This window comes from Anser brachyrhynchus, assembly GCF_964034855.1.
Source record: "Anser brachyrhynchus genome assembly, chromosome: 14".
NCBI classification, from domain to species: domain Eukaryota; kingdom Metazoa; phylum Chordata; class Aves; order Anseriformes; family Anatidae; genus Anser; species Anser brachyrhynchus.
In genome coordinates this window covers 17,183,733-17,208,205 of record NC_137709.1, presented here as the reverse complement: position 1 = coordinate 17,208,205, position 24,473 = coordinate 17,183,733, and the positions used below count along the sequence as shown (strand labels likewise).

At 39.8% G+C, this 24,473-nt stretch overlaps 1 protein-coding gene across 26 annotated transcripts in view; it reads left to right on the top strand.

The window, feature by feature from the left end:
* The window catches only part of TENM2 (teneurin transmembrane protein 2), a 1,469,731-nt gene that overhangs the window by 272,300 nt on the left and 1,172,958 nt on the right, over positions 1-24,473 (top strand). Inside the window, exon 1 of one of the 26 annotated variants that reach the window (XM_080555534.1) lies at positions 16,591-16,606. The exons of the other annotated variants lie outside the window; for them this stretch is intronic. The gene's annotated coding sequence lies outside the window, so the exon portion shown is untranslated. Of the gene's footprint in view, positions 1-16,590; positions 16,607-24,473 lie in introns of those variants that run through there. 26 annotated transcript variants of the gene reach the window in all.

Here is a 24,473-nt window from a genome sequence, read left to right as displayed (position 1 = left end):
AATGTTAATAAAACAGTAGTGGTCTTACCACTTGAATAAAATTTTTCTTCAGTTATAAAATGACGAACATAAGGTTTCAGGAGCTGTATGGTTTTAGAAACATATTTTAAAAATGTAAAAGGAAATGAAAAGATTAAAGAAGTGGCGATTTAGGGCACATGGGACCTCTTCTTGGTCTTCAGTTCCTATTTAGGTTATACTTGTATGATTAAGTAAGAAAGTTTTAGAAACTAAACTGTATCCTTCTTGGGAACAAGGAAGATCCAGCAAATTCTTTAAGAAATTTTCATTTAAATAACTGAAACATCAGAACTTTGTTTACCAACCTTTATAGTTTCCAAGTTTTTCAAATTTAGTTTTTATATTTCTTGCTCCAAGATCTATTTCAGTATTAATGTCAAAGAGGACGCTGACACTGCTGTCATCTACTGGACTCCTAGTACTCTCCAAGGAATAGGCACTTGTAGCCAGAGAGGGACTTATATACTAAAATATTAAATATGAGGTTGAACACATAGTAGTTGATCTGTTGAATGTTAGTGCTGACTGGGAATACAGTCAAATTTATTCTGATCTAAACCAAACTGAATATTAAAAAATCTTAAATATATAACCTGTAATTCAGTCTGACTGGCGTCAAATCATACTGGACTGTCGCTCTTAAAGAGATACGCTACCCTCAACAGTAATGTCATTTGTGGATGATAGAAATGAGACTGTAATATTTAGTTAGGTTGCAACAACAAAGCACATTTGGGAAACATTTACTGAAGCCCAAAGAAGATGGATAAAAATCAATATTGCCTGTTGACTACATAGCTATTTCATTCTCCAGTTGCCAACAAGCCATAAATTGGTGCTAGAATTAGAATTCTGACATATCATTAATCAGAGGAATAAATATGAAACAGCTTGATGAACCTTGGTATAAGAAACACAATTTCAAATAAAAAGCCATCCCATATGTGTCATTTCTTGCTACGGCTTTATATAATTCAGCAAATTGTGTCATAAATTTTGGCAAAAGGGACACTGGAGCTGTCAACTTAATTTTTTTAAAAGGAAAAGCTCAAAAGATTATATTAGTTCCATGTCACAGATAGTAATCCAGCTTTTCCTACTCTTATATGGATGTAAATATTGTTTTCAGTAATGAGTGTATAATCCTGTGAGGGCAGGTGTGCACCTAATTTGATATTTTAAAGTTCTGGTATTTTACGTCTCTGTTTTGATCCAGCTGTCTGATCAGTCTTACCTTCTCCTTTCAATCCACATGGTTGTTCTTTTGTTCAGCCAGCTACAGTAAGCATATTAATGTAGTGATATCGGTAATGAATTTGGTTCAGTGAAGACAAACAAGAATTTTCCTGTCAACTTCCCCAGAGGCAAGATTGGACTTGTTTGTTGATGGTAGTCACATCTCAACACAGAGGTCTTTGGAGTTTGTGCCAATGCTTCTGTTTAAAAAGGAAAAGGAAAGAAATTGTCCCTCGGCCAGTACAATTAATGCACTTTTTTCCCTCTTCCTCTTCTTCTTTCTCAGAGGGGTGGCAAAGACTGTGTTCTTATTCACCCTTTTTCCCATCTCTTACAATTTACCCTTCTTTGTTGTCAGCATAATTTAACTACACAGTCTGAATGAAAAATGCTTGCCTACCAAGTAATATGATGCTTCAGAACTTCCTGGACAAGGGGTTATTACATTTCAAGAACAGGGGGACGTTTATGAAATGTTATTTCACTTTACCCTTGATCTATGGCAAGATCAATGGACATAACAATAGAAGCTGCAGTTCAAAATGGCAAAAGAAGGCTTTTTCATTTCCTCCAGTGCTGGAGAAACAGCTTTCCTCCTTCCTCTGTTCCCTTCCCAGGACCCCCAGATTTCTGCTAACTACAGATCTGGAGTGACTCTGCGTTTCTGCCATGTTTTGAAGGGAAAAGAGGAGAGCACCAGCTATGGAGAATGCAATCAAAACTGCCCTCCTGTTGTGTTAAGGAACCTGCTCAGGCAGCGCAGCTGACCTCCTGCAAGTGTAGGAAGGGACAAGGTGGAGGGTGAGGTTCAGCAGACTGGAACGCTGGTCAAGGACAGAAGATCGTAGAGCACAAGAGTACCACCACAGGTACTGCAGTAATATGGTATCTTCATCCTCAACATTTTCTTATTGCTTGTCTTCTATGCATGCATCATGTTATGCACGTGTAGAATTGCAATGTTGCCTTTGTAACAGTTCAATCACCGAGCATTATCTGTTCCCTGCTTGAAACACATCTTTTGCATGTCCCTGGCCTACAGGAGGGTGAGAAGCAGCAAGTGCTGTGGCTGTCTTCAAGCTACATCCATGTAGATTGTCCAAACAGCAGAACTGTGTTACGCTCAGGCAAGTAGCCTTTTCCTTAGTGGATTTCTGCTTTTCTTGAGGGAAGGAAAGAAAGTACTGTTAGCTTGTTTTATTTAAAAAATAAATAAACAAATCATGACACTAAGGAAAATAAGCCTGTGAAAGTAAAGATTAAGTGGATGGAGGAAATAAGTTTGCAGTCATGTGTAAAGCTTTTTGTCTGGGACAGGATAAATTTTCATTGTTGAAAGAAAAAGTTACTGGTTACTCAGAGCTATTATGCCTTTAAATTAATTGAAGATTTTTATTTTTTATGTTAGTGGTAGTTGTGAAGAACAAGTACAGACAATGTCAAGATCTAGTCTCATGCTGTGGAGATCTTCATTACCCAGTGTAGAGATATTGCCCGATGCCAGGTGGCTATACCGATACCCGTATGTTATCACCAGGCATGCTAAATTCCATAATGCTAGTGCTATGACATACTCTTTTCTTTCCATACTAATTGCTGCTTTAGGGCTGGTAACAGAGAAAGTGAATGTTGCAGTCTTTTTTGAGTGTGTGTCTTCTGCCAGGCTTATCTGGAGCTTTGAGTTTGCACCCCTTGCAGTGCTCTCACTGTGCTTCTTGTCTAGGATTTTCTAAGGCTCTACTGTTTGTGTGTAAGTGTTAACTAAATACTGTAGGGCAGTATTTAGATCTTTGTATGTTTTCAAAATAATCCTATAATCCTTTTACTTTCTAAATTGTTACATAATTTGGCATAAGTAAAATCACTATATGTACTTATGTCTTGCTTTACAGATGCCCTGAGCACTTAAAGATCACACTGATTTATCAGAAAATCAAAACGTTACATGAATTAAAAGTTGTTATAAATGTAAAACAAGTACTTGTAAAGGCCTGTATTCCAGGACAACCAATGTACCAAAAATCCCCTTATCTTTGTTTACCCAAGAAAGATGTCTGTTGTTATTGGCCTCAGAGCAACAGGAGCACCAGGATGGGGCAACCTGTAGTGCAGATAAATGCATGTATTTTAGGCTGCTTGAATGCTCACTTTACGTCTGAGTATCTCTGAGGTGTTATAAACATATGTGCATGGTCCAGAACACACCGCCTAAAAGTTATAAAGTAGCATGTAAGTATTTCTAGTTCAGTGGTGTTTTTTTGTTTCTTTGTATTTATTTATTAGGGAAACATTCCCATAATTTTAAGCATCATAATTAATCTTTTGCCTGGCAATTTTGAAAGCAATTTCCTTCTGTCTTGTATTTCACAAGCTAGGTATGAGCTCACAGACACTTCTAGGGGTAAAAGAAGTGTGAGAGCCAGTGAATGCTGTGAATCTTCTCAGAGTATCAGTTTCAGAAACACTTGCACTAATCAGTGTTCAACAGATCTAGTGTGAAAATGGCCAGAGTCTCTCAATTTCATATTTTACACAGGAAAAGCTGTTGCTTAAGGAAGGAGGGAAAAAAAAAAGAAAAAAAAAAGGAAACACTTTTGAAGGTTTAGTCTTTTGAGTAATAGTGAAAAGAAATTCTTGCTAATGACAAAAAAAGTTAATGACAGAGTCTGAAAAGTAAAATGTATTGATTTTTCATAAAGCAAGGCTGCCTAAAGAAACCAAGTATTTCACCGGAATCTTTTTCCTTGTTACAAATTGTAAACATTTTTTATATTAAGCCCTAAATACACAACCCAGGAAATCTAATCAAATGACTCAAAAGTGTGTGACCAAATTTACCTGATCTCTCCAAAAATATCACGATGCTGCATCTTAAACAGATATGTTTATAGTACTGTCTATTCTGCAAACTGCAAAATAAATAAGGTAGCTTGAGTGCAAAAACTTGTCTCGCTGGATTACCAGCAACTTCAGTTTGGGTTAATTTACTCTACTGAGAAACAGGCTGAATTAATCTTTGTGGATTTTTCATGCATTCAGTGTTAACATGGTTCAGCTGCATTTAGTGTCTGAAATAGTTCATTCAAAGCTATCTTTATGTTGGTTACCTAAGAATTTCCGCAAACAGAAATGTGAGAGTTTTACAGTTTGTATTTCCTCAGTAAACTTTTTTACTAAGCCACTCTGTTTACAGAATAGGTTTTGTTTGCTTTTATCAGCTTCCAAATAAAGTCCATCAAAATAGCATGTCTGACCACTGGTCTGGGCGTCATTGCTGTGAAAATTGCTGGGATTTGCTAGAGGAGGACTTATACCTTGGTGAACATTTTTTCACCATTTAAGGTCTGAAAGGGAGTAGATATCAATATTTTCTTTTTCTGGGAGGAATAGGAGAGTAACATTTCAGAATAATAACCGATCCTTGTTGAAATAAATATGGATAAATCCATACTGAATGAATCTCTTTCCAGTGAGGCATATATGTGGAATGTGTTATCTAAATTCAAACGTATCACAGAATTGAAGGGGTTGGAAGGGACCTCGGAAGATCATTGGGTCCAACCCCCCTGCCAAAGCAGGTTGCATTAGAGCAAGCTGCCCAGGTAGGTGTCCAGACAGGCCTTGAATATCTCCAGAGGAGTCTCCACAACCTCCCTGGACAGCCTGTTCCAGTGCTCCGTCACCCTCACTGTGAAGAATTTCTTTCTCATGTTGGTGCGGAACTTCCTGGGCTCCACCTTGTGGCCATTACCCCTTGTCCTGTCCTCACAAACCACTGAAAAGAGGTTGGCCAAATCCCTCTGTCTCCCACACCTCAGGTATTTATACACATTGATGAGATCCCCTCTCAGTCTTCTCTTCTCCAGGCTGAACAGGCCCAGGTCTCTCAGCCTTTCCTCAAAGGGGAGATGCTCCAGGCCCCGTATCATCTTTGTGGCCCTCTGCTGGACTCTTTCCAGGAGATCCCTGTCTTTTTTGTACCAGGGAGCCCAGAACTGGACACAGTACTCCAGGTGAGGCCTGACCAGGGCAGAGTAGAGGGGAGGATCACCTCCCTTGACCTGCTGGCCACGCTCCTTTTAATGCACGCCAGGATCCCAATGGCCCTCTTGGCCACCAAGGCACACTGCTGGCTCATGGTCAACCTGTCGTCCACCAGGACCCCCAGGTCCTTCTCCTCAGAGCTCCTCTCCAGCAGGTCGTCCCCCAGCCTGTACTGATACGTCTGGATGTTCATTCCCAGGTGCAGGACTCTACACTTGCTCTTATTAAACCTCATTTGGTTTCTTCCTGCCCATCTCTCCAGCCAGTCCAGCTCTCGCTGAATGGTAGCACAGCCTTCTGGCGTGTCAGCCACTCCTCCCAGCTTTGTGTCATTGGTGTATTTGCTGAGGGCAGACACTATTCCCTCATCAAGGTCGTTGATGAAGATGTTGAACAGGACCGGACCCAGCACCGACCCCTGGGGAGCGCCGCTAGTCACAGGTCTCCAGCCGGACTCTGCGCCACCGATCACCACCCTCTGAGCACGGCCAGTCAGCCAGTTCTCAACCCACCTAACTGTCCACTCCTCTATCCCACACTTTCTCAGCTTTGCTATCAGGATGTCGTGGGAGACAGTATCGAAAGCCTTGCTAAAGTCAAGGTAGATGACATCCACTGCTCTCCCCCCATCTACCCAGCTGGTGATGCCATCATAGAAGGCAACGAGGTTGGTCGAGCATGACTTCCCCTTGGTGAATCCGTGCTGACTACTCCTCATAACATTCTTCTCTTCCAGTTGCTTGGAGATGACATCCAGAACAAGCTGTTCCAACACCTTTCCAGGGACAGAGGTGAGACTGACCGGTCTGTAATTTCCCAGATCCTCCTTCTTGCTCTTCTTGAAGACCGGAGTGACATTGGCTAACCTCCAGTCTTCAGGCACCTCTCCTGTTCTCCAGGACCTTTCAAAGATGATAGAGAGTGGTTCGGCTATGACTTCTGCCAACTCCCTTAGCACACGTGGATGCATCCCATCGGGACCCATGGATTTGTGTGCGTTGAGCCCCCTCAGACGCTCCTGAACCACTCTCTCATCAACCACGGGGGAGCTCTCCATTACCCAGACCCTTTCTCCTCCCTCCAGGGTTGAGGAGTCCCGGGGGGGAGTCCTTGAAGCAAAGACTGAAGCAAAGAAAGCATTCAGTATCTCCGCCTTCTCAGCATCTCCCGTTACCAGGACATCCCCATCGTTCAGCAAGGGACCACATTATCCCTAATCTTCCTTTTACGGTTTACGTACTTAAAAAAAAACCTTATTATCCTTTATCTCTTTTGCAAGCCTCATCTCTAGGTGGGCTTTAGCCTTCCTCGTCGTGTCCCTGCAGGCCCTGACAACACTTCTATACTCCTCCCAAGAGGACAGGCCCTTTTTCCACATTTCATAGACCTTCCTCTTCCTTTTGATCTTGTCAATGAGCTCCTTGCTCATCCACGCAGGTTTCCTGCCCCCCTTCCCCGATTTCCTACTCTTAGGGATGCACCGATCCTGAGCTTGGAAGAAGTGCTGTTTCAATGTTGCCCAGCTCTCACAAGCACCCTTGCCTTCTAGCAACCTAGCCCATGAGATACCCCCAAGCAGGTCCTGGAAGAGGTCGAAGTTGGCTCTCCGAAAGTCCAGGGTAGCAATCCTGCTTTTAGCCTTACTTCTTCCACCAAGTTCCATCTTGAACTCCACCATCGCATGGTCGCTGCATACCAAGCTGCCCCCAACCTTCACATCCCTAACAAGCCCATCCCTGTTGGTAAGGACAAGGTCCAGATGCACCCCCCGCCTCATCAGCTCCTGCACTGCCTGCGTCAGAAAATTGTCTTCAACGCCTTGTAGGAAGCGTTTGGACTGCGCGTGCCTGGCCGAGTTGCTTACCCAACAGATATCTGGATAATTGAAGTCCCCCATGAGAACCAGTGCCCAGGATTGTGAGGCTACTACCAGCTGCTTGTAGAAGGCCTCATCGACCTCCTCCTCCTGATCTGGTGACCTGTAGTACACCCCCACAACAGTGTCCCCCATACCAGCCCACCCCTTAATTCTCACCCACAAGCTCTCCACTTGTCCTTCACCCTCCCCCAGGTGGAGCTGGGTACACTCTAATTGCTCCCCCACATAAAGGGCAGCCCACCCCCTTGCTTCCCCAGCCTGTCTTTCCTAAAAAGGACGTAGCCTTCCATGACAGCATTCCAGTCATGCGAGCTGTCCCACCACGTCTCTGTGATTGCAACGAGATCGTGGCCCTGCGACTGAACGCAGATCTCAAGCTCATCCTGTTTATTTCCCATGCTCCGCGCATTGGCATACAGGCACAATATATGTGTCTATAATAAAAACCTTATTAGACTGATTTTGGAATTTTTTCTAATTGAATGTTAAATGGCAACTTAGTTTTGATTGTTGTGTTGACTACAGTATGGAAAATTCTTACCCATTCTGTGTGAGCTTTTGTCCATTTCAGAGGGAAAGAAATATAAACTTCATTTAATTTCAATAAGAAGGGAAACAGTAATAAACACATTATTGATCAAGCCATGAAATAGAGGTAAAAGAAGTTTAGAGGCAATTAGAATCATAGAGTAATGACCTCAGCAGGCCTTGCAGTCCAACCCTCACTGAAAGAAGGCCTCACTGAGCTACGTCAAGATGCACAGGGCCTTCCATGAGAGTTGCTGCAACAGGGGAGGTGGTTTAGATCTTTCATTGTTGCATACGAGCCGAGAGATATTAAGAATGCATGCTATATATTTTGTTGTTGTTGTAAATCACAAAACAATATTTTGTTTGAGCTATTTATTACTTTATGTGGCTACTTGCAATCAAGAACACAAACTGTTTGCTGAAATAATAATAAATTCTAAAGAAACTCAAAATGCAAGCAACCTTCATCAGACTTTGCATTTGCTGCTTTTTCCCCTTTTCTATTGGCCTCTCCAATGAGTTTTGCTTTTAAGATTTTTTAAGATTTTGGAGGATTAATCCAGCATATCTCTCTAGCTTTGCCCTCTGTGATCTCACAGGATAAACTTAGAATTAATTCCTCATACCCTTTCTGATGGAGGAGATAAGCCTTTAGATAAAATGTTATTTCAGTTGCTGTCTTATCCGGATGTTTGAGCTGCCAGTTAAATTGTAAATTAAAGGCTCAAAACTCTGGATTATGGACTCCAGCTTCATTATTAATGAAATATATGCCCTTTTCACAGTTTGTCATTTTCCTGTCTTCCAAAAAGCTCCCAGAAATATTGTGAATTTTTTCCACTCCTCTGTTTAAACAAAACAAAGACACAGTGATACAATCTCCCTTTTAGAAGACTAAGTTTCTGCCATAAATAATTGATTCATGCCTATTCTGTCCACTTGAATGACCAGCCTATGGAAATGTGAAGTTACTTCCGTAAGGTACTTCTTGCTTTGGAATAAAGAAGAGACTGAATCGGACTGCCATCATTATACTTGTCTGCAAAGTTTGCATCCCAAACCATAATGTGACAGAAACTTCTCCATTGTCATTAACCTTTGTATACAGCCTATCAGTTTTCCTACTTCCATGAACTCGTTTTCCCAGTTACGCATTGGGGGTTTATCTCAGTCATCCCTTCATAGTTTTAAGTTAAGCCAGTTAAATGACTAAATAAAAATTGATTGTAGTATTTCAAAGCTATCTTTTTTCACTGTGCCTTCCTGTAAGGACAGCCATTCTTTATAGAATGCTACCTGTACTTGCAGCTCTGTTTCCATGTGAAGTCTTTGTGAAATTAAATTTTAGGTATTAAGATGGAAATCTCATGAGAGAAGTTGTTTATTTGTAAGACCCACAAGATGTTGATTGGTTTACATGCAACCTGTAGCTCTTTTTGTGGCTGCAGTATATATGTAGAAAGGTTTATGGAAATAAAAGAAGTATTAAGTGTTTGAAAGTCTGCCTGGTAGTATTTGTCATCTTGGTAGGTTTTTCTGTTCAGTAAAAGCATGATTGGTAGACAGACCAACTCAGTGGGGTTATAGAGTGATCAGCCAAATAAGTGGGAATTTTAACAGTTCAGTGATATGTGTATATCTGCTCATTTTATCTCTTTCCAAATGATTAGTTCTTCAACCTCTGTTCCAGCTTCTCTTTAAAGGCAGTGATTCCCCAAGGGAGAATGCATGCTGACCTTCTCTGATGGGCCACATCTTCCTCTCCGCAGTTTGCTCAGGTTGGACTGTGATGTCAGCTTGCAGCCTTCAGCCTATGAAATTAGCACTGCTACGTGCTGTTTAGGTACTGTGGTGCATCCCACAGGTGTTTGCATTTTTTATATACTTTGTATGTTAACTGACCTTGCAAGTCTGCGTTGTCACTATTTGCTTGAAGAGGGCTGCATATGGGAGCTAAGTTCATTTATAGATTGGAGCTGTACTTAGTGAAATGTTTTAGAGCACTTTGGAATGGAAACATTACCAATATGTACATTATTAATGACAGCATAAGTACTTTGTAATAGTGTATATGGCTTATTGATGCAAGTAATATGAACTGCATTATTATAAAGAGCTATGAAAAAGATAGAAGATTGACAGGATAAAAACAAACAAACAAAACCTCTTCTATTAGACATACGATTTTAAAAACTTTCTCTGTTTTTCATTACAAAACACATAACCACCTTGGGCTAGAGAGGTGTGGTGAAAAAAGTTGAAGACTCTATTCATTGTACAGGGCAAAAAGTGAGTGAGGTGTTGTCTTCTTGTTTACATAAAATGGGTATGCTGAAAGTTAAAATATGCACTAGTGGTTGAAGAAATGCATTTAAAGGTGAGGTTCTGTTTAGAGAAGTAGTTAGAGTAAACAAAAGATGTGAGGACTTACATGATTTCTCTTTGTTGGACAGTAGTATAGTTCTTATGTGGTCAAGAGACCTACTTTCTGTTCTTAACTACGCCAAGTTCAGTGTCTCTATTAATTATCCCTCCCTGATTCATTCTAAAACCAGTCAAGAATACCTTTCTAATGCTCCAGAGCATCCTATTGTTTTTCTTTTTAAACACTGTGTATTAGTGTTTTTTCATCTTCAGTAGGCCTTGAATATAAAATAACTAGTAGACGATATTATATCCTTCTAGGTGGAATTGTAATTTGAATAAATTACTCAGTTGGTGTTAGACACAAACTTACAGCAGCCAACACTGTACACTTGTTGAATACACACTTGTTCACTGATTGCTGCCAAGGTAGGTGCCCTCAGACACTTCTGCAGATTCCAACCCTCAGGTTTTATTTCCATCTTTCCCCCAGTGTTAATAATAGGCTATCTTAAACTTTTCTGCTTGTCTGCACAACTGAGTTTCATGTCATTAGCAAACTCTTCAGGTTCTTTTGACCCACACTGATGAGTATCTCCTTCTTCTGGCATCTGCGTAAATGATACCTGTGGTAGGCTACCATACTTCCCAATTACCTACTCATGTTTTCTTAAGTTTTATTCTCTTTATTTCTTGATATTTAAAGCAGATGAATGGATTCAAGGAGGAAAAATATCTTTTATTGCAGCCTTACACTTTTCAAGATAATCAGGCAATTTCATGTGACTTTTGACTATAGAATCATAGAATCATCGAATATCCCGAGTTGGAAGGGACCCATAAGGATCATCAGGTCCAACTCCTGGAACCGCACAGGTCTGCCCAAAATTTTAGACCATGTGACTAAGCGCACAGTCCAATCGCTTCTTAAATTCAGACAGGCTTGGTGCAGTGACTACTTCACTGGGGAGCCTGTTCCAGTGTGCAACCACCCTTTCGGTGAAGAACCTCTTCCTGATGTCTAGCCTAAACTTCGTCTGCCTCAGCTTAACACCGTTCCCATGGGTCCTATCACTGGTGATTACGGAGAATAGGTCACCTGCCTCTCCAGTCCCCCTCGCGAGGAAGTTGTAGACTGTGATGAGGTCCCCCTTCAGCCTCCTCTTCTCCAGGCTGAACAGGCCCAGTGACCTCAGCCGCTCCTCATATGTCTTCCCCTCTAGGCCCTTCACCATCTTCATCACCCTCCTCTGGACACTCTCCAACAGTTTTACATCCTTTTTGCACTGTGGTGCCCAGAACTGCACACAGTACTCGAGGTGAGGCCGCACCAGCGCAGAGTAGAGCGGGACAATCACTTCCCTCGACCGACTAGCAATGCCGTGCTTGATGCACCCCAGGATACGGTTGGCCCTCCTGGCTGCCAGGGCACACTGCTGGCTCATATTCGACTTGCTGTCAACTACAACCCCCAGATCCCTCTCTGCGGGGCTGCTCTCCAGCGTCTCATCGCCCAGTCTGTACGTATAGCCAGGGTTGCCCCGTCCCAGGTGCAGGACCCGGCACTTGCTTTTGTTAAACTTCATGTGGTTGGTGATCGCCCAGCTCTCCAATCTGTCCAGATCTCTCTGCAAGGCCTTTCCACCCTCATCTGAGTCCAGAACTCCTCCAAGTTTGGTGTCGTCAGCAAATTTGCTCAAAACACCTTCTAGTCCTACATCCAAATCATTTATAAAAACATTGAAGAGGACTGGCCCTAAAATGGAGCCTTGAGGGACCCCACTAGTGACCATCCTCCAGCCAGATGTGGCCCCATTTACCACAACCCTTTGAGCCCTGCCCGTCAGCCAATTGCACACCCATCGTATGATGTTTTTGTTTAGCTGTATGCTGGACATTTTGTCCAGTAGGATCCTATGGGAAACTGTGTCAAAAGCTTTGCTGAAGTCCAAAAAGATCACATCAGCTGGTTTCCCTTGATCGACTAGATGGGTGATCTTATCATAAAAGGAAATCAAATTTGTTAGGCAGGACCTACCCCTCGTGAACCCATGCTGGCTGGGACCAATGACTGCATTGTCCCCCAGGTGTGCTTCAATAACTTCAAGGATCATCCTCTCCATAATTTTACCAGGCACTGATGTGAGACTGACAGGCCTGTAATTGCTAGGGTCTTTTTTCTTGCCCTTCTTGAAAATTGGCACAACATTTGCCAGCTTCCAGTCTACTGGGACCTCTCCAGATTCCCAAGATCATTGAAAAATAATTGAGAGAAGTCCCGCGATGACGTCAGCCAGCTCTTTAAGCACCCTGGGATGAATCCCATCCGGACCCATGGACTTGTACGGATCCAGGTGGAGCAGCAAATCCCGCACACGTACAGGGACGGTTGGGAGTTTGTCGTTCCCACTGTCATGGTCCTCCAGCTCAGGGTACCCTGGGTCCCGAAGCCCATCATCAGTGTTGAAAACAGAGGCGAAGAAGGTGTTAAACGTCTCTGCTTTGCCTATGTCATTGTCTGTGAGGAGACCCTCCCCATCTAGTAGCGGACCTGTTTTCTTTGGTTCTCCTTTTTCTGTTCACATATATAAAAACACCTTTTTTATTGTCTCCCAGAGACATGGCCAGCTTCAACTCTAGTTGGGCTTTGGCCACATGAATTTTCTCCCTACAAACACTAACAGCATCCCTGTATTCCTTCCTCATTGCCTGACCCTCCTTCCAGCAGCCATACACTTCCTTTTTTCGCCTAAGCTCCAGTAGGAGATCCCTGGTCAGCCAGGCCGGCTTTCTGCTCTGCTTGCCTGACTTCCGATATTTTGGAATCACCTGATCTTGTGCTTTTAGGAGGCAGTGCTTAAAGACTGACCAGCACTGATGGACGTCAATGCCTTCAAAGGCAGTTTCCCAGGGGACCTTGCTGACTAGTTCCCTGAGCAGCCTGAAGTCTGCTTTCCCCATGTCCAGGGCTGAAGTTTTGGTGACAGTTTTCCTTCTGTCACCATAAATTCTAAATTCAACCACTTCATGGTCACTATGACCGAGATGGCTGCCAATTGCCACATCTCCCACAAGACCCTCTCTGTTCTCCAGCAACAGATCTAGGAGGGCACCTTTCCTAGTTGGTTCTCTTAGCACCTGCACCAAGAAGTTATCATCTAGGTGCTTTATGAACCTCCTGGACTTGCTTGTGTCAGCCGTGCGGTGATCCCAGTTGACGTCTGGCAAGTTGAAATCCCCCATTAGGACAAGGGGAGTGGATCTCGAGGCATCTCTTAGTTCTGCAAAGAATAATTCATTGGCGTTGTTGATATCATATTGACATATGTCAATATCAACATATCAGCGTATCGACATATATCGATATCATATCCTACAAAGCAGCAAAAAATTATCCCAGAGTTGGGATTCTTTTTTATGGTTTAATGTTAGATAAAGTCCAAATTCTGTTCTGGAGGTAATAATAAAATTATGCTTAGGATGCCTCTACTGTCTAGAATAGATCGTAAGTTGATATTTTTTTGAAGTTCTCAGAATTAGAGCCACTCTGATTGGAAGATGAAGGGCTAGTGAGAAGAAGGGAAGTACAAACGGTTGAATATTTTTCATTGCATTCTTCCTAAGATGCTCAAGTTTCCACAAAAATAAATCCTTTCTACGTAAAAGGAACTTGAATCAATAGGAAGAATCCTTACAAGACACAGCAGTGTCCACACTGTTTTTGAATTTCTTTCTTCATTTTAAGATATTTTGTCATGTACAGCAGACAGCAGCTTTCAACATGTTTTTTGTCATCTCAGTTTTCTGGTTTTGTTCCAGTAGCTGTAATTTACACAACAAGGGGGATATCTTATTTATTTTACTCACCACCAAGATAGAAGGAAACTTTGTGATCAGAATGCGTCTAACAGTGAGATGCCTTGAGTTTGTTGCCAGAGTTCTTTGTCAAAGATGCTCTTTTTCTTTTAAAGTAAAAATAGGTAGGATAACTGTAAAAAATGGCAGTGTACATCCCTAGGGGATATGTGACTTGCTTCACAATAAACAAAACCAATATACTTCAGACAAATCGTGCAAATTCTTATTTCTGCCCTATTAAAATTGGTGCAGTGATTAGACAGAAAAGAATTATTTAAATAGGACTGACAAAGCTGATTAATTAATTAATCCCTTCTGCTATTTTTGTTTTTGTCAAAACTGCAGCAGTCTGTTCATTAGAGATTCAAACTTTGATCACAAGAACGTGTCCATTCATCTAAAAAATGTAGTCCATAAGATTGTCAGATGGGATTCTGTTCACATTGTGTCTTTGAAAAGCTCTTGTGTTTCTCCCTTGCTAACCACTAACTTGTCCAACTAGTCCATTCAGTCTATGGGGATTGTATGAGTAACTGGTTGTCACTGTAGTAAGGGTAACTGTCTAGTTTGTAAAGACAATTTTTTTTCGAACTCTTACTCCCTCCGAATTTTAGTTTCTTAAAAGGTTTTCACTTCACTATGTTGTCATTGAACATTTTGTTGTTCTCTGAGGATCAACTTAAGAAAGTATATTACCGATCTACCTACAGTGTCAGTCATATGACTGACCTATCTTTGCTGGACAAAAAAGTAGTGACTCAAACATAAGTTTCTGAATTCAGAAGTTACCTGAAATAAAGAACAAGAAATTCCTTTTTGGTATGTCCATTTAAAGAATGTATAGCAGTGACACCTATGGGTGACAGAGGGTTTCATTACTTGAGCAAAAGATCAGTTTTCATGAAGTCACTCTCATCTCTTCCTTCCCCCTCCCTAAGTCAGGTTGCCTTTTTCCCATAATAACAGTGTTCCATAGACAGCTATTACAAGTATATCAATTTATATATAGCTAGTTTTTTGTTGTCCCTCTATAACCAGATTCAAGTAAGCACAAGTTCTACAGGAATATAGACAAGTCATTGGGCAATTTTTAATACTTAAATATAAATATAAAATATAAATATATATAATATAAAAATATAAATATAACAATATATTATTATATATAAATATATAATAATAATATATTCTATGTAAAGTTTAAATAGCCTGTAACTCTACATAACACATCCAGGAAACATCATGCCATAATCCATACTGTGTAACTCTTTCACTGATTCCATTTGATGAAGAGCTGTATTGTGACTCTCCATCCCACTGCCATGCTATAAATGTGATTGTAGCAGAGATGCTGCATGACTGAGGAGCAGTTCCCATAACTGGAGTCCCCTGGTTGTGTACTTAGTTTTCTCAAGGAGGAGAAAGATACTATATGTTTATTGGAAAAATGGCGCTGTTTGATTAATTCTGTTGGAGAGAGCTGTAAAGAAAATACCTTTATAAAAACATGGAGTACAGAAGTTGCATAAAGGAAGGAGGGTAAAACCACAAATGAATTTAATAATATGATGGAAAGTCTTTCCCATCCCCCAATATGAAGCCAGGACAGTGCATGAAGGCACTGAAGCATATTTCATTCCTCTGCTACTTAGACAAATCTATAACATCTGCATGAATAAGGAGAGGTATAGACCTTGAAATAACCATGCAGAAAGGAGATCTGTTGCCCTCTTCCTTAAATGTGAAGTTTAACAAAAGGCAAATGTTATTTGTGTGTAGCTATGTGCACTCCAAATTCTCCTAAATTTTCTTTGAAGCTGGTTGTACAAATCTGTAAAAAGTAGCTTTGTTATTCATCGGAAAATACTTTTCTCTCTCTGTGAAAAATGTGGGTGAAAGATAATCATTTTTATCTAAAAGAAAAAAACCTTTACTTCAAAAGAAAATGATAAGCAATTTCTGCTTTAATTTTAGCATTAGAAAATTAAAACTTGTACTTCAAAAATAAAATGACTTTAGAATGAACTTTGGAGAAAATCAATTTAAAGACTTCTAATGACTCTAATAGGTTTTGGACTAGGCCCGAAAAAAGATAAATTATGAACCTACCTTCTTCTTCTCCCTTCAGGAACTCAGAAGATCTTATCATCAGAGTGTAAATCTCAAATGAACAGCTTGCTGCTGCTTTTATTTATCACCTCCCAAAGTTCATTGTAGTTCTTGGGGGAATCAGTTTAATTACGACAGTAAATACTGTTCTAATTTTTTTCACTCAATGATGAAAAAGTATACAGCTATAATTACAGTCTGTGCATAGCATGCTTTGTCTCTGATTTACTTGTTTGCCAAAAAGCCATTTTCATGTGCTAATATTGCAGCAATAACAGTGTCACGTGGCCTACTTAAATGGCAAGTGTTTAGCACATATCTGAAGTCATTGTGGAGCATGCATTCTAAATAAACTCTTTGCAATAATTATAATACTGAAGAAAATCAGAATCTAGGTAGCTAGGAATGGAGTTTTCAAATGTCACCCATCGGCACTGATAACAATGCACTGTTTATGTCGTCCTTATTGGGGTGACAGGTCCAGTACACAGAAACTGAAGGAAGGGGTGCAGAGAAGGGATATAAGACACGGCTTCTACAGTTCCTGACTCTTTAAACAAAATGGTATGAGATTTTTTCCCCTAATTGAACACATTTCATTTTAAAAAACAATGCGTTTTTTTTCTTCTTTTCATTGCAATGACATTCTTGCAGGGATGGCTAAAAGCACTCAGCAGGAAAGCTTTGAATCCAGTTATTTAGAAGTGTGGAGAAAGGCAGCAGTTTTAGGGGAATGCAAGATGGGTGGCTCTTGGTAGAACAGTAGAAAGAGGGCTGTGAGTTATATTTTCAAAACGAAGAGATTAGAAGAAAGATGGGCAGGCTACTATTATTCTGACTTTAATAACATCAAGGACAACTGAATTTCGCTCTTAATTGAAGTTTCCTTCTCCAGGATTTCAAAGAGAGCTTGCCAGACTGGTGTGAATAAATGATTGTCTAACTGTCAAATGCCACAGACCACCTTGATTTTGTTGCTGCCAGGTCATCCAAAAATGCCAATTCTCTATAAAAGAATCAATCCCCTGAAAGCACAAGATGTCTGTTAATAGATTTTTTTCATTCTTTCTTTCTCAAATGGGATTGGTTTTCTGATGGTTTAAGAAGAGCTTCCTCATGGATCACCAGCTATCATACTGACAAAACGAAAACCTAACTAATTCTCAGAAAGAACAGGAAATACAGCAGTACACAAAGATGAGGGGTTTTCGAATTAAAGCCCAGATCCAGACATTTTATAATCCAAAACACATTTTCTTAAGCTGTAGCTAGTAGAATGGCAATCACATGCAAGAAGAAATCTTGGCACCAGACCATCAGATCTCTGCTGTGTGTTAGAGAGAGGCAAGAGAAGGCATTTTTTTCTTAAGAAATCATAAGGGTCATTTAATCTCCTCTTCCTTACAGAACATAGTAGTTTATATATATATATATATATATATGAATATATTTTGCTTCCTTAGTTGAGGTGTAAATTAAATTCTATGGTGGGTGAATACTTTGAAGGTTTCTTGTTGTGAGGCTTCTGAGGTTCATACTGACAGTGGGTCTGTAGTTACATGTTCAATATATAACAAATTATTATAATATTGTAATCATTTTTGAAAACACATTGTATGAATAAGTTGGTTCATTTAAATTTAAATTTATTTTATTTTAGTCATGAAAGACTTCCTTTCCATCAGGAAACTCTGAAGTATGTATCTTTTATAGGAAGGAAAATATAGAACATATAAAATAACAATTGCATGCGTTACCTTTGCATCATCCTTTTTGAGAAATTAATTGGTATTTTTAGAAAAGTACTAAATTAAATCCCAGTTTGATCCAGGTGGATCAATTGCCGAGGCAGTGATCCTGTTGAGGGTCATGGATTCTTCTTATGAATACAGGGTTACTATTAGGTAACTTCGTAGGTCCGAGAAGTTTGTTTATTGAGAATAACATTCAGACATGCAGCTCTATCCACATGACAAAGTGCAAACTGGCAGAGCTTCATCAATCACTAAAATGAGAGATAATTATACTTGAATTCTCAGTTAAAGAGCATGCTCAGAAAGTCCACTTCCGGTAAGTTCTAGTCACTTCCATTCCCAGTTTTTATGCCAATATCCCCAATGCCTATTTCAGACCATATTTTGAAAATAACTGTTGCCACTGTCTCGTTCACATGAAGTCACTGCTAGGTATTGCAGACTATGTATTAAACAACTCCAGTTCTTATTATGGAGGTGTTAGAAATGCAGATCCTTAGAGAGCCTAGTAGATTGAAATATTGACTCTTGCTTTGCATTTCATGACTATCCGAAATGAGTAAGAGCAGTATGGAAGAGTTTAGTGCTAGTGTGCTAATGTAGTTTCTTTTGATCCTAATTCTAGACTTTTCCTTAATTATTCTTAATTTTGATCATGTGTTATACTTTTCTTACCTGTTAGAACAATCATAAGAGTTGAAATTAAGCCAAAAATATTTTTGTTGGGGATCATGTGTTGTTAATTTAGAAAGGCTTAGAAAATGTACGCTTGAATTAAGGCTGTAAAAAAAGCACAGCTGATCAGACTGTTAGTATGTTCAGCTCAGAATCATATCACCTCCTTTTAACCTCCACTATGACAGTCAGTGATCTCTCTGAAATGCTGCTCCATAGCAATCAAAATGAAGATAGGTTGGCTCTGACATAGCTGATCCATATAAACTGTCAATTTGAGGTATCTACAAAATACTTATGGATTCTCTGGTACCTTGAACAGCTTATGAGCTATTTTGAGAAATGAATACAAAGCAGCTGGTGTACACATTGGTCCATAGTATCTGGACAGTCCTCAGCATAACAATTTCTCAAAGTTTGTCCATACCATATCCCTGCTATTATATAGAAATGCCAAAGTCCAAACCAACATGTGGTGTGAGTGGGAGCATGCAAAGTTAGAGTCAGGACTGACCAATACCACTTCTGGTCACTGCTCTGTCAATTTACCACAATCTACCTCGAACCACCTGGGGGCTGAAAGTGATTTTTCCGTATCCTGATGGCATAGTGATGTTCAGCTTTTTTCCAGTGACCTAAAGTGTAGACAGCCACCATTTTTCTGTGAAGACAAATGTTGAAGAGAGGCAAAAAGATTTACAATGCTTCTTATGTCTTCCTGCCTTTGGTGAAGAGGAAATAGCTGGCAGACTCAGTCCTGCATGCACCCCATGTTATTCAGATCAACTTTCCCTCTTGGTTATTCCCTTAGGCAAAACCCATGCAACTTCCAGCATCTAATGAGGCAGATTGCTTTATAATCAAGCTACATGCATCAAGTTAGAGCTCAACACTCTTACACTCTGAATTAAAAATGAGAGTGGCAGAGAGCATGGGTATGTTTTGGGAGTTTAAGAACCATATAGTGGTATATCCTTAAGATAAATGAAAGAATCATATCTCTGATTTTGATTTTCTCACCCGAGGGCACCAACTGTCATCAAGACTTTACAACAGAAGAAATATTTCCAAATTCCTTACAGCCTATGAGGAAATAATTTCATATAGCATAATTAGAGGCTCATCTTGTCACCTAGAAGTTTTATTTCATATTCTGTTCCTGGTGTATTCACCTAGCTCATACGTCCTAAGCAAATACTTTTCTATCTTTGAATACTTACCGATTATCTAAGAATTCTCTCCTTACTTTCCCATCCTCCTCTCCCCCAGCATGTTGGTTTAAGGCGGATTATTGAAGTTCATGATAGAAAGGTCACAAAGGCTTAAACACTGTTTTCTCGCTGTCCTGATACATCTTTTCTGTGTGTAGACATCTTTAGTCTCCACGCAGGTCAGTCATACTCTATCTAGAACCTTCATTTTGAAAAGAATGAGAATTACTATGTTTTAGTAAGAGATGTGTTAATTGCAGTCTCCAGTTAATAAGTGTTTACAAAACCCCCACCGTATTTTTTTGTTGCATTAGGAATTAATGTTGAGTGAAGACTTTTGTATATGAGATGCTTGGCTAGCGATTGACACATAGATTGAGTCATAGAGATTGAAACAGCTCAGCAGTCATTGTCTACACAGGAAAGTATGTTCAAAATAAATAAACATATGAGCACTTGCAAAGAATAAGGACCTGTTTCTCTCTTCCTGCCTAAATTTGTAAGCCTGCACTCAGTTTAGCTGTATTTAATAGACTAGAATTAGAATTAACGAACAGTGCTGAACTCTTGCAGATAAATGCTTCAGGGCTGCTAACACTATTCTGCAGAGACTTTAAGTGTATGAGGGGATTTTGTCATTTGGTGTTTTTTTTTTTTTTTGGGGGGGGGGTGTTTTTTGTTTATATGGTTTGGTTTGGTTGGGCCTTCTTTTTTGGCAATGCCACCAAGCAAATTCAAGTTCTTTGGAAAGGATGGTTCCTAAAAACATAGAACAAAAGTGTTGCGCTTTAGCTTGTCATTTCTTTGCTATTATTTTGATGTTGGAATTTCTGATGATGGAAGTTGTAAAGCAAGAAAAATTATGGGTTATGTGAGAACCACGTAAGAATGTACGGGGAGACTAGCTTTTTTGTTCTCTCTAAATGAGGTATGTGAAAATCAAGAATAGATGTAAGACTACACACTTAGCAAGAATAGCTTGGTGTAGTTGATTTTCTTGGTTTTGGTGCTCACCACCATTTTTATCAACACAGTATTTTTCTCAAAGATTAGGTATGTACATAATGTCCTTTGTGAAGTAATTAGGGGGCTGGTATATTACAAGCAAACTTGCCTCACAGTTGGAAACCTCTCCTTTAGAAATAACTTGGAGGAAATTTGCTTTTTAGAGCCATATTGAGCAGCTCATTGTGACAGAGGAAAGATTTCCCATCTGAAGGCTGTTACTGTTTCCTAGCCATTGTGAGCATGTGAATGACTGTGGTCTTTAAAAGGAGATTTGCTTTCCTTGGAAAACTCAGAAAACTTGAAACTTTCCTTGCAAAAATTGGAAACTTAAGATCTGCTGTAAAGATTAAGCTGTATAAATTGAAATGGTTGGATTTTTTTGTGAGATTTTTTTTTCCATGGTTTGACTTAGTCCACTTTACCTGACTTTAGAAAATATTCAATAATTAGAAGCACCAAAAGCTGGTAAAACGTGGGTTGAAAATAATACTGATTTGAGACTCAATTTTTAGGGAACTTTTTCAAAACAACTAATGTAGGCCTCCAAATATAGTTGCAGAAACTCTTTAGATGTAATATTTATATTTACACACAATGGAAAGATGGAAAGTATTGTTTCTAGCTCTGAAAAATAGTCCCTTAATTCTCAATACCATTTTGATGCTTTTCCGTCAGATACAATGTTTATATCTAGTTTATCTGAAGTTTGCAGCATCCTTAATGAAAACCTAATACCATTTCATTTTTAAGCTTACACATTCAAGATGTCAAGGATAAAGTCTGTAGTTAAAAGATGTTAGGGCAAATCTACCCTGCAACTATCTTTGGGAGCTATCAGTTCATGTGTTAGGTCTCCATCTCAAACTTTGTGTGCACACACACAGTCAGTAACCACTTGTATATTTATGTTACTAAAGACTTGCCTAGACAAAGGATTTTATGACCTTTTTCTGAGAAGTGCCAGGAGCTCTGTTGTTTGCAGAAGACTTTTGAAATTGAGCCATGGAGTCAGATCATTGCCTTCTTTTGCCCGGAGACTCCACTCAGGTTTAACTGAGGTATAAAGACAGCGTCATCTGAGAAATATTTGCAGTCAGCCACTATAGAACACACATTTAAGCCTTGCAGTCTAAGACCAGGTTCCTGTTATTGCCAAAGGAACTTACTGCTGGCATAACTAAGAGTAAACAGGAGGAAATGGGACAGAGATATGAATTGGATTTCCCACTATAATCTCTGTGAGTTTGGTGAGAGCATGGTGCCCTTTGTGTATACCTGATTCTGCAGAGCAGCAGTACCAGTAACTGAGAATTCAAAGAAATGAATGCTGTTATTTCTCCTTCCACTTTCTAAAATCATCAAGATTATGTTGACCCAACTTAACTAGTTTAAAATCCCATGTAATTATAGCATTGTCTGCTGAATTTCTTTTCAAATTAATTGCACTCAATGTTGTGGCAAACTAATTTTGGAAAATCATTAGAAGCAACAAGGCGCTCACATCTTAAATCAGTTTATTCCTGTTATACTAGGAAACCCCAAAATAAAAGATAGAAAATATGGAGACATTAGTAACAGTAGCTGAAGGGTTAATAAGACTTTAATTGAGTCACTACTTGACCAGGCAAATTATATCCCTATTCACTGTGTGCCATTTACACAACTTTTCCATGATTTCTTTCCTAAGGTAATAGGCCTAGCAGCTAGCTGGCTGCTGCTCCTGCTATGCTTCGGCAGCTGTCATTTTGACATATTTTATGCTTTCTTTAGAAGAGAGAGGTTGATTGAATGTGAGAAAAGTGGAACTTTGACAGGCTGTCAGAATCCCTTGCAGTGCAAACCTACCTGCCAGCTAACTTGTTTCAGGTTTATTTCAAAGAAGGTTTCCTGCACACAAACTTCCATTACTAGCCTGAGAAGCTCTTAAATAAGTAGCTTCCATTTTGTCAAAATCTAAATTAAATAATTTTCACTTCAAATTGGTTTAAATTTCAGAAAGACATGGTATCTCTGAGAAAGCAAAAGCAAGTTCACTTTTCTCTGCCCATACACAAAGGCCTAGGTGGATGAAGGACATACTGTTCTTTACTCCTTCATTATTTTTATTGTAATCAGTTATTTTTCCTAATATATGAACAGACTTCTGAAATTCCTAAGTCAGTTCATGAACTGATCAGAAGTAGGTGTGTTGTAAATGATCATTCCCTTATAGGGGGTCAAGCTGGGAAGAGACACGACTGTTATTATTGGAATCAAGCTGCTATAATTAATAGCAGATAACTATTCAGACAACAATTGGACTTGCTCACTGACATAATTCATTTTCTCACAGCCATCCTGTTGGGGCAACCCCGAAAGCAAGTTCAGAAGCAGAAGTTGTACTGGTGTCCTTGGGGCTTCTGGGTAGATGTTTGGAAAGTCCCCCTGAGTGCTCCTTGCTTTCTGAGATGTAAATATGTACTCCTGTAGTATTCATTTGGAAGTAGCAGTTACTGACCTCTGGGTCTGGTCTGAGTCACATTGCTCGTAAACAGGGCTAACGTGGGCTAGTGGCCTTGGACAGGTTCAGCACACTCTTGGTGTCCTCTTTTACCCATTCTTGCAGGCGCAACAGAGCTAACGTTCTCTAGAGTTAAATCAATTTTGTGAAACTTTTACATAGTCACTTCTTAGCAGGAACCTTCCATCTCTTTGACCTGGATTTTTCTGATATTAAGATCTCCATCTAAATCTATAGATACCTGTAGAAACCATTCACTCAACTCAGAGAAAAGTGGTCTTTATAAAAGCCAAAAATGGGTAGAAGTGAAAACAGGAACTTCCATCTTTTTCTGTTGTGTTTTGCTATCGTAATAAAATCCAGTCTTGAAGGCACTGTTCATCTGATTAATTTTAAAATTGTTTAGGTATATAATCTGTCACAAATCTTGCTATTGTGCGTGCACTGCCCTGGTTACATTTCTATGCAAAGAAAAGCTGGATTTATGTTTACATGTGCTATTTTCAATTTGCTTGGTTTCTTGCATGAAAATTGTTAGTAGCGATATACAATATTTGTTTATCTGGGTTATCAGGCAGCTTTTGAGGCACATTTTATATGCACTGGCTTTGGTACTTGCATTTACCTGTATTTGCTAATTAGAAGTTCATTTGCTAACCCACATGCAGTAATGTATTTTTACCTATGCAAATCTATTGTACAGTATATGCAATAATGAAATTAAACTTTCCGTTCCACTTGGGTCATATGATAGTTACCACATAGCATCTCTTCTCAATTAGGTTTGTACTGTACCTACCAGAGTAGTCACAAAGCTGTCTGATTGTAGTGTGCACCTAGACTTTGTGTTGTCTCAGCCTGAATCTATGCTAGTAACATGGTCTCTCTCCCTCCTTATAACTTAAGGAAGTGTATTGAAATATTTATCACAGAATCACCGAATCACAGAATCATCTAGGTTGGAAGAGACCTCCAAGATCACCCAGTCCAACCTCTGACCTAACACTAACAAGTCCTCCACTAAACCATATCACTAAGCTCTACATCTAAACGTCTCTTAAAGACCTCCAGGGATGGCGACTCGACCACTTCCCTGGGCAGCCCATTCCAATGCCTAACAACCCTTGCAGTAAAGAAGTTCTTCCTAATATCCAACCTAAACCTCCCCTGGCACAACTTTAGCCCGTTCCCCCTCGTCCTGTCACCAGGCACGTGGGAGAATAGACCAACCCCCACCTCGCTACAGCCTCCTTTAAGGTACCTGTAGAGTGCAATAAGGTCGC